We start from the raw sequence: 13,517 nt of genomic DNA, 5'->3' as shown, positions 1-13,517 counted from the left end.
TAGTCATATCATTGCATAGATATGTCATAAACAGCTACTCAAGATAGGTCATACTTGAAGTATGTCATAAACAGCTACTCAAGATAGGTCATACTCGAGATATGTCATAAACAGCTACTAAAGATAGGTCATAATCGAGATATGTCATAAAACAGCTACTCAAGGTAGATCATACTCGAGTTATGTCATAAACAGCTACTCAAGGTAGATCATACTCAAGGTAGGTCATACTAGAGATATGTCATAAACAACTACTAAATGTAGGTCATACTCGAGATATGTCATAAACAGACACTCAAGGTAGGTCATCCTCGAGGTATGTCATAAACAGCTACTCAAGGTAGGTCATTCTCGAGGTATGTCATAAACAGCTACTCAAGGTAGGTCATACTCGAGATATGTCATAAACAGCTACTCAAGGTAGGTCATACTCTAGATATGTCATAAACAGCTTCTCAAGGTAGCTAGGTCATACTCAAGGTAGGTCATCCTCAAGGGATGTGATGAGCTGAGCCCAGGGTACTGTAAATTGTCGACATAATGAGTTGATGAACTTTCAATTTTAATTAGTAAAGTGATTACATGAATTGAATTCTGTTCCAGGTGGATTTCTGTAACAAGGCCCAATGGGCCTGTATCGCTCACCTGGCTCTACAGCAACTTTGAAGTTGATCTAAGTCATTCCTGCAGATACTATTCTGATTACCATTTTATTCAAATAGTTGAGTAGATTAGGTTTATTCAAGTCAATAAATTTTCTAGTCCTTCATTCCAGCATATCATTGGCCTAACATCAGGTCATGGAGTCTCTTGACTATTGAGAAATCATTGTTTAAAGATTTAAGCCTATCTGACCCCTGTGACCTTTAATGCAGGTCAAGGTCATTCATTTGAACAAACTTGGTAATACTTCACCCCAGCAAAGGTGAAGTCCCTGGGCTGTTAAGTTGTTAAAAGGAAAAAGTTGACGCTGAAGGGATGGACGGCCGGATGGACAGCCGGATGGACGGCCGGCTGGCCAGATGACGGACGCTGCACCACAGCATAAGTGGCCCATCGGGCAGGTGAGCTAAAAAGTGATGTCGCCTGATAATTCTACAACTGCAATAGCTTTGTGTTTATTGCTCTGTATTGATGATACCATTTAAATTTAATAATGATCCCTAACATATGTCTACCATGTGATTTGCCACCATGGTAACCATTTATGTCTAGTACACAGTGTATATCTAGGATACACACATCCAGTTTCATTATTTAGGGTTGACAGCATTGAACAGCATCTTGTGATCATTGTAACTTGAATCCTCATCAACTTCATCATTTGAATTATCATACAATATATGAATTTTTTTAAGATACATACAACATATTAACAAGATAGTGTAAGTACTCATATGTGCAGTACACAGGTAACCAGGTGTGTCTAGTACTCGGGTAACCAGGTGTGTCTAGTACACAGGTAACTAGGTGTGTCTAGTACTCAGGGTAACCAGGTGTGTCTAGTACACAGGTAACCAGGTGTGTCTAGTACACAGGTATGTGTCTAGTACACAGGTAACCAGGTGTGTCCTAGTACACAGGTAACCAGGTGTGTCTAGTACTCAGGTAACCAGGTGTGTCTAGTACTCAGATAACCAGGTGTGTCTAGTACACAGGTAACCACGTGTGTCTAGTACACAGATAACCAGGTGTGTCTAGTACACGGGTAACCAGGTGTGTCTAGTACTCGGGTAACCAGGTGTGTCTAGTACACAGGTAACCAGGTGTGTCTAGTACTCGGGTAACCAGGTGTGTCTAGTACTCGGGTAACCAGGTGTGTCTAGTACTCGGGTAACCAGGTGTGTCTAGTACTCGGGTAACCAGGTGTGTCTAGTACACAGGTAACCAGGTGTGTCTAGTACACAGGTAACCAGGTGTGTCTAGTACACAGTTAATCCCAGCTAAAGCTTCATGTAAAATGTAACAAGCAAATGATAATGTGTGTAATTTGTCAATGATGAGATCACTTATTAAAGGAATCAAAAAGTCGGTGACACCAGGGCTGGAACTGAGAGTTATCTCCCCTTACCAACAACAGGACTAGTGGGAATGGATTTCATATCAATGCTGCTTCAAACAAATCATTATAGATTCCTTAATATGTAGTAAATGTAGATTTCCATGTTAATGACAATACAAAATAGAGATGATGTGTTATGTATAATTGTTTTGTGATCAATTGTTCACATACTGCCAAACTCCAATTACATAATCTTAAACTCCAGCAGTGTGTACTTATGTGATGTTAAACTCCAGCAGTTTGAACTGTATACTGATGAAGATCCCTTGTAGGTAATTGGCACATGAGTTTATGTGTAAATCTTGTCAAAGTTGATGGATTTTTTAAGCTTGGAACCATACAAACAACATAACATGGAATAAAATGTTGGTCAGCTAAAATCAATCCAAAACACTTTTCTTCGGAACTCTCTTGTAAAAATATAATGTTTGTGGAAATTAGATTTCTTCTGAAAATATTTCTTCCTACCTGAATACCTAAACTAATATATACACATTGTCTAGAACTCAAAAGAGAATCCAGCTGCTACCAGTACCTCCAGAGTAGATATATCTGTACAGTACGTCCAGAGTAGATATATCTGTACAGTACGTCCAGAGTAGATATATCTGTACAGTACGTCCAGAGTAGATATATCTGTACAGTACCTCCAGAGTAGATATATCTGTACAGTACGTCCAGAGTAGATATATCTGTACAGTACGTCCAGAGTCCTGGAGATATCCTTTACCATACAGGGGACACAGACTGATAGAACCCAACAACTCACAATTCTTACATACCCCAGGTATCAAATACAGTTCTGTATAACAGAGTCCTGGAGATATCCTTTACCATACAGGGGACACAGACTAATATAATCTAATAACTCACAAAGCTGAAATACCCCAGGTATCAAATACAGTTCTGTATAACAGAGTCCTGGAGATATCCTTTACCGTACAGGGGACACAGACTAATGTAATCTGATAACTCACAAAGCTGAAATACCCCAGGTATCAAATACAGTTCTGTATAACAGAGTCCTGGCACTAGAATATTATAAAAGGTGTGCCACAGGGTTGTTTAAAATGTCCTGGACCTTTTGTACTGGACAAGTATATATGGACAGAACAACATATCTACATACACTATCCATATGACTGTCTTGTAGACTACCTTTTAGATTTTACTATAGACTACCATTTAGATTTTCCAATAGACTACCCTTTAGATTTTCCAATAGACTACCTTTTAGATTTTCCTATAGACTACCTTTTAGATTTTCCTCTAGACTACCATTTAGATTTTCCTCTAGACTACCTTTTAGATTTTCCTCTAGACTACCTTTTAGATTTTCCTCTAGACTACCTTTTAGATTTTCCTCTAGACTACCATTTAGATTTTCCTATAGACTACCCTTTAGATTTTCCTATAGACTACCATTTAGATTTTCCTATAGACTTCCCTTTATATTTTCCTATAGACTACCCTTTAGATTTTCCTATAGACTACCCTTTAGATTTTCCTATAGACTACCCTTTAGATTTTCCTGTGGACTACCCTTTAGATTTTCCAAAAGACTACCATTTAGATTTTCCAAAAGACTACCCTTTAGATTTTCCAAAAGACTACCTTTTAGATTTTCCAAAAGACTACCTTTTAGATTTTCCAAAAGACTACCCTTTAGATTTTCCAAAAGACTACCCTTTAGATTTTCCTGTGGACTACCTTTTAGATTTTCCAAAAGACTACCATTTATATTTTCCTTTAGACTACCATTTAGATTTTCCAATAGACTACCCTTAAGATTTTCCTATAGACTATTTTGTAAACTATCCTGTAGACTATCATTTAGATTTTCCTGTGGACTACCCTTTAGACTTTCTTGTAGACTACCCTTTAGACTTTCTTGTAGACTATTTTGTAAACTATCCTGTGGACTACCCTTTAGACTTTCTTGTAGACTACCCTTTAGACTTTCTTGTAGACTACCCTTTAGACTTTCTTGTAGACTACCCTTTAGACTTTCTTGTAGACTACCCTTTAGACTTTACTGTAGACTATTTTGTAAACTCTCCTGTTGACTGTCCAGATAAACTGTGCTGTAGACTATCCAGGTAAGCCTTCCTGTAGACTATCCAGATAAACGCTCGTTTAGACTATCCGGATAAACTCTCTCGTATACTATACAGGTAAACTCTCCTTTAGACTGTACAGGTAAAATCTCCTGTAGACTGTACAGGTAAGCTTTCCTGTAGACTGTACAGGTAAACTCTCCTTTAGACAGTACAGGTAAAATCTCCTGTAGACTGTACAGGTAAAATCTCCTTTAGACAGTACAGGTAAAATCTCCTTTAGACTGTACAGGTAAAATCACTTTTAGACAGTACAGGTAAAATCTCCTGTAGACTGTACAAGTAAGCTTTTCTGTAGACTGCACAGGTAAACTCTCCTTTAGACAGTACAGGTAAAATCTCCTGTAGACTGTACAGGTAAAATCTCCTTTAAACTGTACAGGTAAACTCTCCTTTAGACAGTACAGGTAAACTCTCCTTTAGACAGTACAGGTAAAATCTCCTTTAGACTGTACAGGTAAAATCACCTTTAGACAGTACAGGTAAAATCTCCTTTAGACTGTACAGGTAAACTCTCCTATAGACAGTACAGGTAAAATCTCCTGTAGACTGTACAGGTAAACTCTCCTTTAGACTGTACAGGTAAAAATCTCCTTTAGACTGTACAGGTAAACTCTCCTTTAGACTGTACAAGTAAAATCTCCTGTAGAGTATCCAGGTAAAATCTCCTTTAGACTGTACAGGTAAAATCTCCTGTAGAGTATCCAGGTAAAATCTCCTGTAGAGTATCCAGGTAAACTCTCCTGTAGACTGTACAGGTAAAATCTCCTGTAGAGTATCCAGGTAAACTCTCCTGTAGAGTATCCAGGTAAACTCTCCTGTAGACTGTACAGGTAAAATCTCCTGTAGAGTATCCAGGTAAAATCTCCTGTAGACTGTACAGGTAAAATCTCCTGTAGAGTATCCAGGTAAAATCTCCTGTAGAGTATCCAGGTAAACTATCCTGTAGAGTATCCAGGTAAAATCTCCTGTAGACTGTACAGGTAAACTCTCCTGTAGAGTATCCAGGTAAACTCTCCTGTAGACTGTACAGGTAAACTCTCCTGTAGAGTATCCAGGTAAACTCTCCTATAGAGTATCCAGGTAAACTCTCCTGTAGACTGTACAGGTAAAATCTCCTGTAGAGTATCCAGGTAAACTCTTGCTTTGGGGTAAAAAACCCAAAATTAAAGGTTCCCAAGGTAAAAAACCCAATTTCCCTTTTCCTTTTTAACACTTTTGTAGCCAAGGTAAAAATCTTCCCTGTGACTGGAAAAAGCAAAAAGGGGAAAAAAGCTTAAAAAATCCCTTGTTAAAAAACCCTTTTTTTTTTTTTTTTTTTTTTTTTTTTTTTTTTTTTTTTTTTTTTTTTTTTTTTTTTTTTTTTTAAAAAAAAAAAAAAAAAAAAAAAAAAAAAAAAAAAAAAAAAAAAAAAAAAAAAAAAAAAAAAGTGAAAATCTCCTTTAAAAGTACCAAAAAATCTCCTGTAGAGTTCCATGTAAACCCTTCCTTTAGGAATCCGGTAAAATTTTCCTTTTAACTGTACGGAAAAAATCCCTTTTGGGAGAATCCAGGTAAAACTTTTCCCTTTTTCCTGTAGACGGGACAGGTAAACTCCCCTTTTAGCAGTACAGGAAAAATCTCCTTAGATTACCAGGGTTAAATCTTTTTTAAAAACTGTACAGGAAAAACCCCCTTCCTTTAAAACCTTAAGGTAACTCCCCTTTAAAAGAAATAGGAAAAACCCCTTTGGGACTTTGGTTCCCCTTAACCAGGTTAAGGTTAAACTTTCCTTAGAAAATTACATGAAATTTCGTAAACCGGGTCCCAAAAAAATTTCCCCTGTGATTGAAGTTAACCCCGCTTTAAACCAAAAAAATCAGGTTATCCCCAACTGTTTTCCTATGTCCCTTTAGAACTGAAAAGAAAAAATTTGAATTGGGAAAATTTTAACTGGGGAAAAATTTTAAATGCCGGAAATTCTCCTTAAAAACCCTTTTTCGAAAAACTCCTGGGGTTTTTGTTTGGAAAAAATTTTCCTTAATACCGGGGTCAAAACTCCCGAGGAAGTTGTTTTGGGGATGCCCAAAAATCTCCTGGGTTCTGGAAAATTCCCCTTGGGGAATGTCCAAAAAATTTTTCCCCTGAATTCCCCTAAAACCCGGGGATTTTCCCCATTAAATACCTGGTTTCCCTGGAAAAATCTCCTGGGCAAGGTAAACTTTCCTGTATATCCGGAAGGGACTGGTCCTTAATACGGGTTTAAATCTCCGAGGGAGTGGCCCTTAAAATACCGGTTTTTTAAAAATTAAAATTCTCCTGCGGAAGGTCCATTTTAAATACCCCTTTTTAAATCTTAGGGTTTTGCCCGATATTATATTTGGTTCCGGATACCCCAAACTGAGGACTAACCAATTAAAATTATTTCTGATTATCCACGGGATTTCCCCTTTAAAAAACTGGGGTTTGATATTTAACCTAGGAGGGCCAATTTTAAAAAAGGGTCTTAAAATTAAAATTCAGAGTTTTTTTGTGAAGTTTCCATTTTTCCTAGTTCGGGATATCTATAGGGAGTTGTTTTTTTAGGAATTTCCTTTATATCCTGTTCTGATATCTATGGGGAAATTGGGTTTGGGGAGGTTTTTGTCCATTATATTACTGGTTCTGATATCAAACGAGGAATTTCCCCTTAAAATACAGTTCTAAATTCTACTGAGGGGTTTTTGTCCCATTAAAATACTGGTTTTCCTGATATCTATTTGGGGGAAGTGCCCCTTTAAAATACTGGTTCGATATCACTGGGGGAAGTGTCCATTATATACTGGTTCTGAATATCTACTGAGGGAGTGTCCTTAATCCCTGGTTTTTAAAACCCTACTGGGGGAGTGTCCATTAAAATAGGGTTCTGATACCCTACTGGGGGAAGTGTCCTTATATCCCCTGGTTCTGATATTACTGAGGAAGTTAAAATTTAATAACTTTTCTGATTCTATTTAGGGGATGTCCATTTTTATACTGGTTTCTGATATTTTAAAACTGGGGGAGTGTCCATTAAAATTTTGGTTCTATATCTATTTAAAGGGAGTTGTTTGAAAAAAGGGGTCCATTAATACTATTGTATAATTTATTGGGAAAAGGGGTAGGACCAAAACACCAATTTTAAGGGGGTTTTTGGCAAGTGTTTTTTCCGGTTTTTAAATTTGGGGATTTAAATTCCTTTAATCTGGCCTGATCCCCCCCGGGGGAGTTTTTTTAGGGTTTTTCCTTAAAATACTTTTTCGAAACAACCAAGGGGGGGCGGCTTTAACCAATATTACAAGGGTCCAAAAATTGGGGTTTATTCCCGTTTCCCTTTAAATTTCAATTCCGGGGTTTCCCCTTTACTTCCCCTTTTGAACTAGGGGTGTCCATTATAACGGGTTCCCCCTTATCAACTGGGGAATTCCAAACATTCCCCCTTAAAACCCTAAAGGGGGGGTTCCCATTATTATGGTTTCCCCCTTACCCCCGGGGGAATGTTTATATACTTTGTGCCCCTACCCCCCCAACAAATTAAAAATTTTCCCTCCCCTTTTTGAAACTGTTTTGGGGGGGTCCCCTCCCCACCTCGAGTTCCCTTCCCCCTCCCTTAACGGGCCCTGATCCCCCCCAATGCCTCTTTCCCAATTCCCCCCCTTTTCCTTTATCGCCCCCTGCGAAAATAAAAAACTTCCCCCCAAAAAAAAAATTAATTTTAACCTCCCCTGCTTTTGCCTGTCCCTCCCAAAATTTCGCTTTTTTCCCCCACCAACCCCCAACCCCCTTGCTTATGGTGCCCCCCAATAAACCTAAAATTTTTCCCCTTCCCTAAAATTTGGCCCTTTCCCCCCACCCCTCAGATTTTAAACCCCTCCCCGACTGAAAATGGGCTGTCCCCTCCCACCCTCAGTGTTTTTTTAGGCCCCTGACTGTATGACTGTCCCCCCCCACACCCTCAGATGTTACCCCTCCCTGACTGTAGGGGCTGTCCCCCCCCACACCTCAGATTTTACCTCCCTTTTAAAACCCGGGAATTTGGGCTGTCCCCTCCCCACCTCAATGTTACCCCCCCTGACTGAGGGGCTGCCCCCCTCCCCCACCTCAGATTTTTCCCCCCTCCCTGATTTAAAGACTGCCCCCTTTCCCACACCTCAGATTTTTTACCTCCCCTGACTGTATGGCTGTCCCCCTCCCACCCCTCAGATTTCCCCCCCTAAATTGTATGGCTTTTCCCCCTCCCACCCCTTTTCAGATTTTACCTCCCTAAACTGATGGCTGCCCCCCTCCCACACCTTTCGATGTTACCTCCCCTAAACTTAGGGCTGTCCCCTCCCCCCCCTCATATTTTTCCCCAACCCCCCCTTACTTTTTCTGTCCCCCCCCCCACACCTCAATGTTCCCAAACCCGAAAAATCCCTGACTGAATGGCTGCCCCCCCTCCCCCCCTTCGAGGGTTACCCCCCCCTTTTACTGTAGGGCTGTCCCCCCCCAAAACCCCTCGATTTTACCCCCCTTTACTGGAAATAATTTCCCCCCCTCCCACCCCCGTGCCAACCCGGAACCTCCCGGGACTTTATCGTCCCCCCCTCCCACACCTCAGATTTACCGCCGGGGGGTGGGGGGGTCTTTTTTTCCCCCTGACTGAAGGGCCTGTCCCCCTCCCACCCCCCTCGGGATGTTACCCCCGGGCTGTTGCTGTCCCCCCCAAAACCTTTTCAGGATTTTTCCCAAACCCCCCCTGACTGAAAATAAACTGCCCCCCGTCCCCCCCCCTTCCCCCCCCTTTCCCCCCCCCACCCCCTTCAAGTTCCCCCTCCCGGGCCCTGTATGGCTGCCCCTCCCAACACCTCAGATTTTTCCCTTTTCCCTACTGTAGGCGTCCCCCTCCCCACCCCCGATGTTCCCCCCTTTCCTTTGACTGTTTTCCCTGTCCCCCTCCAACCTCAATTTTCCTCCCTGACTGTATGGCTGTCCCCTCCCACACCTCAGATGTTACCCTCCTGGCTGTTATGACCTGTCCCCCTCCCACACCTCAGATGTTACTTCCCTGACTGTATGACTGCCCCCCTCCCACACCTCAGATGTTTACCTCCCTGACTGTATGCCGTCCCCCTCCCACACCTCAGATGTTACTCCCTGACTGTATGGCTTACCCCTACCCACACCTCAGTGTTACCTCCCTGACTGTAGACTGCCCCTCCCACACCTCAATAGTTTACCCTTCCCTGACTGTATGGCTGTTCCCCTCCCACACCTCAGATGTACCTCCCTGACTGTATAACTGTCCCCCTCCCACACCTCAGATGTACCCTCCTGACTGTATGGCTGTCCCCCTCCCCACACCTCAGATGTTACCTCACTGACTGTATGACTGTCCCCTCCCACACCTCAGATGTTACCCCCCCTGACTGTATGACTGTCCCCCTCCCCCACACCTCAGATGTACCCCCCCCTGACTGTTTTCTGCCCCCCCCCCCCCCACCTCGATGTTACCTCCCTTACTGTATGACTGTCCCCCCCCCACACCTCAATTTTACGCTCCCTGACTGTTTTAACTGTCCCCTCCCAAAACCTCAGATGTTCCCATCCCTGACTGTTTTGGCTTTTCCCCTCCACACCTCAGATGTTACCCTCCCCTTACTTTTGGGCTGCCCCCCCTTCCCCCACACCTCAGATGTTTTTCCCCGACCCAAAACCCCCCTGCTTTTAATAAACTGCCCCCCCCCCAACCGATTTTCCCTTTCCCGGGACCGGGTAAGTTTTTTCCCCCTCCCACACCTCAGATTTACCCCCCTTTACTTTTGGGCTCCCCCTCCCCCCCTCAGATTTTACCCCCCCCCCTGACTGTAGGGCCTTCCCCCCCTCCCCCCACCTCAGATTTTTCCCCCCTCCCGGGACGTAGGGTTTGTCCCCCTCCCACCCCTCCGATTAAGTTACCCCCCCACACCTCAGACTGTTACCTCACTGACTGTATGGCTTGTCCCCCTCCCCACACCTCAGATGTACCTCCCTGACTGTATGGCTGTCCCCCTCCCACACCTCAGATGTTACCTCCCTGGACTGTATGACCGTCCCCCTCCCACACCTCAGATGTTACCCCCCCTGGCTGTATGACTGTCCCCTCCCCACACTCAGATGTTACCTCCCTGACTGTATGACCGTCCCCCTCCCACACCTCAGATTGTTACCTCCCCTGAATGTATGGCTGTCCACCCTCCCCACACCTCAGATGTTACCTCCCTGGCTGTATGACTGTCCCCCTCCCACACCTCAGATGTTACCCCCCTGACTGTATGACTGTCCACCCTCCCACACCTCAGATGTTACCTCCCTGACTGTATGAACTGTCCCCCCTCCCACACCTCAGATGTTAACCTCCCTGACTGTATGACTGTCCCCCTCCCCACACCTCAGATGTTACCTCCCTGACTGTATGACTGTCCCCTCCCACACCTCAGATGTTACCTCCCTGACTGTATGGCTGTCCCCCCCCCCCACACCTCAGATGTTACCTCCCTGACTGTATGACTGTCCCCCTCCCACACCTCAGATGTTACCTCCCTGACTGTATGACTGTCCCCCTCCCCACACCTCAGATGTTACCTCCCTGACTGTATGACTGTCCCCCTCCCCACACCTCAGATGTTACCTCCCTGACTGTATGGCTGTCCCCCTCCCACACCTCAGATGTTACCTCCCTGACTGTATGACTGTCCCCCTCCCACACCTCAGATGTTACCTCCCTGACTGTATGGCTGTCCCCTCCCACACCTCAGATGTTACCTCCCTGACTGTATGACTGTCCCCCTCCACCCACCTCAGATGTTACCTCCCTGACTGTATGGCTGTCCCCTCCCACACCTCAGATGTTACCTCCCTGACTGTATGGACTGTCCCCCTCCCACACCTCAGATGTTACCTCCCGACTGGTACTGTTGACTCTGTCCCCCTTCCACACCTTCAGATGTTACCTCCCTGACTGTAGGACTGTCCCCCTTCCCACACCTCAGATGTTACCTCCCTGACTGTATTTGGCTTTTGTCTCCCCTCCCACACCTCAGATGTTACCTCCTCGACCTGTATGAACTGTCCCCTCCCACACAACCTCAGATGTTACCTCCCCTGACTGTATGGCTTGTCACCCTCCCCACCACACTCAGATGTTATCCTCCATCGACTGTATGGCACTGTCCCCCTCCCACACCTCAGATGTTACTCCCTGACTGTATGACTGTCCCCCCTCCCACACCTCAGCTGTTATCCTCCCTGACTGTATGGCTGTCCCCCTCCCCACACCTCAGGATGTTTACCTCCCTGACTGTATGACTGGTCCCCCTCCCCACCCCTCAGATTTTACCTTCCCCCCTAAACTGTTTTACTGTCCCCTCCCCCTCAGATTTTTACCACCCACATTTTTTTACAAAACCTCCCCTGACTGTAGGGCTGTCCCCCTCCCCAAAACCTCAGATTTTTCCCCGGGCCCTGACTGTTTTACTGTCCCCCTCCCACCCCTCAGATTTTTAAAAAATCTCCCTGCCCTGATGGCTTTCCCCTTCCCCACCTCAGATGTTACCCCCCACGGGGTTTTCCCCCTCCCCCCCCGGGAGACCCCGGAGGCCCCCCCAAAATTTTCCCCCCCGGCCCTGACTTAGGCTGCCCCTCCCCCCCCACCCGGGAATGTTACCTTCCCGGGCTTTTTACTGCCCCCCCTCCCACCCCCGTTCAAGGGGTTACCCCTCCCTGGCTGTATGACTGCCCCCCTCCCACACCTCATTTTAACCCCCCCCCTTTCCTGTATGGTTTTCCCCCCCTTTCCCCACCCTCATGTTTCCCCACCTCCCTGCTGTATGGCTGTCCCCCTCCCACACCACAGATGTTACCCCCCTGACTGTATGACTGCCCCCCCTCCCACACCTCAGATGTTACCTCCCTGACTGTATGGCTGTCCCCCTCCCACACCTCAGATGTTACCTCCCTGACTGTATGACTGTCCCCCTCCCACACCTCAGATGTTACTTCCCTGACTGTATGGCTGTCCCCCTCCCCACACCTCAGATGTTACCTCCCCTGACTGTATGACTGTCCCTCTCCCACACCTCAGATGTTACCTCCCCTGACTGTATGACTGTCCCCCTCCCACACCTCAGATGTTACCTCACTGACTGTATGGCTGTCCCCCCCCCCCCCCCCCCCCCCACACCTCAGATGTTACCACCCTGACTGTATGGCTGTCCCCTCCCACACCTCAGATGTTACCTCCCTGCCTGTATGGCTGTCCCCTTCCCACACCTCAGAATGTTTTACCACTCACTGACTGTATTGGCTGTCCCCCTCACACACCTCAGATGTTACCTCCTGACTGGTATGGCTGTCCCCCCTCCCACACCTCAGATGTTACCCCTCCCTGACTGTATGACTGTCCCCCTCCCACACCTCAGATGTACCCTCCCTGACTGTATGGCTGTCCCCCTCCCAAACCTCAGATGTTACCTCACTGACTGTATGGCTGTCCCCCTCCCACACCTCAGATGTTACCTCCCGACTGTATGGCTGTCCCCCTCCCACACCTCAGATGTTACCTCCCTGACTGTATGACTGTCACCCCTCCCACACCTCAGATGTTACCTCCATGACTGTATGGCTGTCCCCCTCCCATACACTCAGATGTTACCTCCCTGACCTGTATGGCTGTCCCCCTCCCACACCTCAGATGTTACCCTCACTGACTGTTTATGGACTGTCCCCCTTCCCACACCTCAGATGTTACCTCCCTGACTGTATGGCTGGCCCCCTCCCACACCTCAGATGTTACCTCCCTGACTGTATGGCTGTCCCCCTCCCCACACCTCAGATGTTACCTCCCTGACTGTATGGCTGTCCTCCTCCAACACCTCAGATGTTATCTCCCTGACTGTATGACTGTCCCCTCCCACACCTCAGATGTTACCTCCCTGACTGTATGACTGTCCCCCTCCCACACCTCAGATGTTACCTCCCTGACTGTATGGCTGTCCCCCTCCCACACCTCAGATGTTACCTCCCTGACTGTATGGCTGTCCCCTCCCACACCTCAGATGTTACCTCCCTGACTGTATGGCTGTCCCCCTCCACACCTCAGATGTTACCTCCCTGACTGTATGACTGTCCCCCTCCCACACCTCAGATGTTACCTCCCTGACTGTATGGCTGTCCCCTCCCACACCTCAGATGTTACCTCCCTGACTGTATGGCTGTCCCCCTCCCACACCTCAGATGTTACCTCACTGACTGTATGGCTGTCCCCCTCCCACACCTCAGATGTTACCTCCTTGACTGTATGACTGTCCCCCTCCCACACCTCA

The 13,517-nt window shown here is 46.0% G+C and overlaps 1 long non-coding RNA gene across 1 annotated transcript; it reads left to right on the top strand.

Annotated features, from left to right (window-relative positions):
- The first annotated feature begins 23 nt into the window (after positions 1 to 23).
- On the top strand, positions 24 to 2,766 carry LOC117328191. Its single transcript, XR_004532922.1, has 3 exons — positions 24 to 420; positions 481 to 1,462; positions 1,584 to 2,766. It is a non-coding gene; the product is annotated as an uncharacterized LOC117328191 (long non-coding RNA).
- Positions 2,767 to 13,517: the final 10,751 nt, after the last annotated feature.

This window comes from Pecten maximus, chromosome 5 (assembly GCF_902652985.1).
Source record: "Pecten maximus chromosome 5, xPecMax1.1, whole genome shotgun sequence".
NCBI classification, from domain to species: domain Eukaryota; kingdom Metazoa; phylum Mollusca; class Bivalvia; order Pectinida; family Pectinidae; genus Pecten; species Pecten maximus.
The sequence above is the reverse complement of the archived record's forward strand: the minus strand, read 5'-3'. Positions and strand labels throughout refer to the sequence as shown.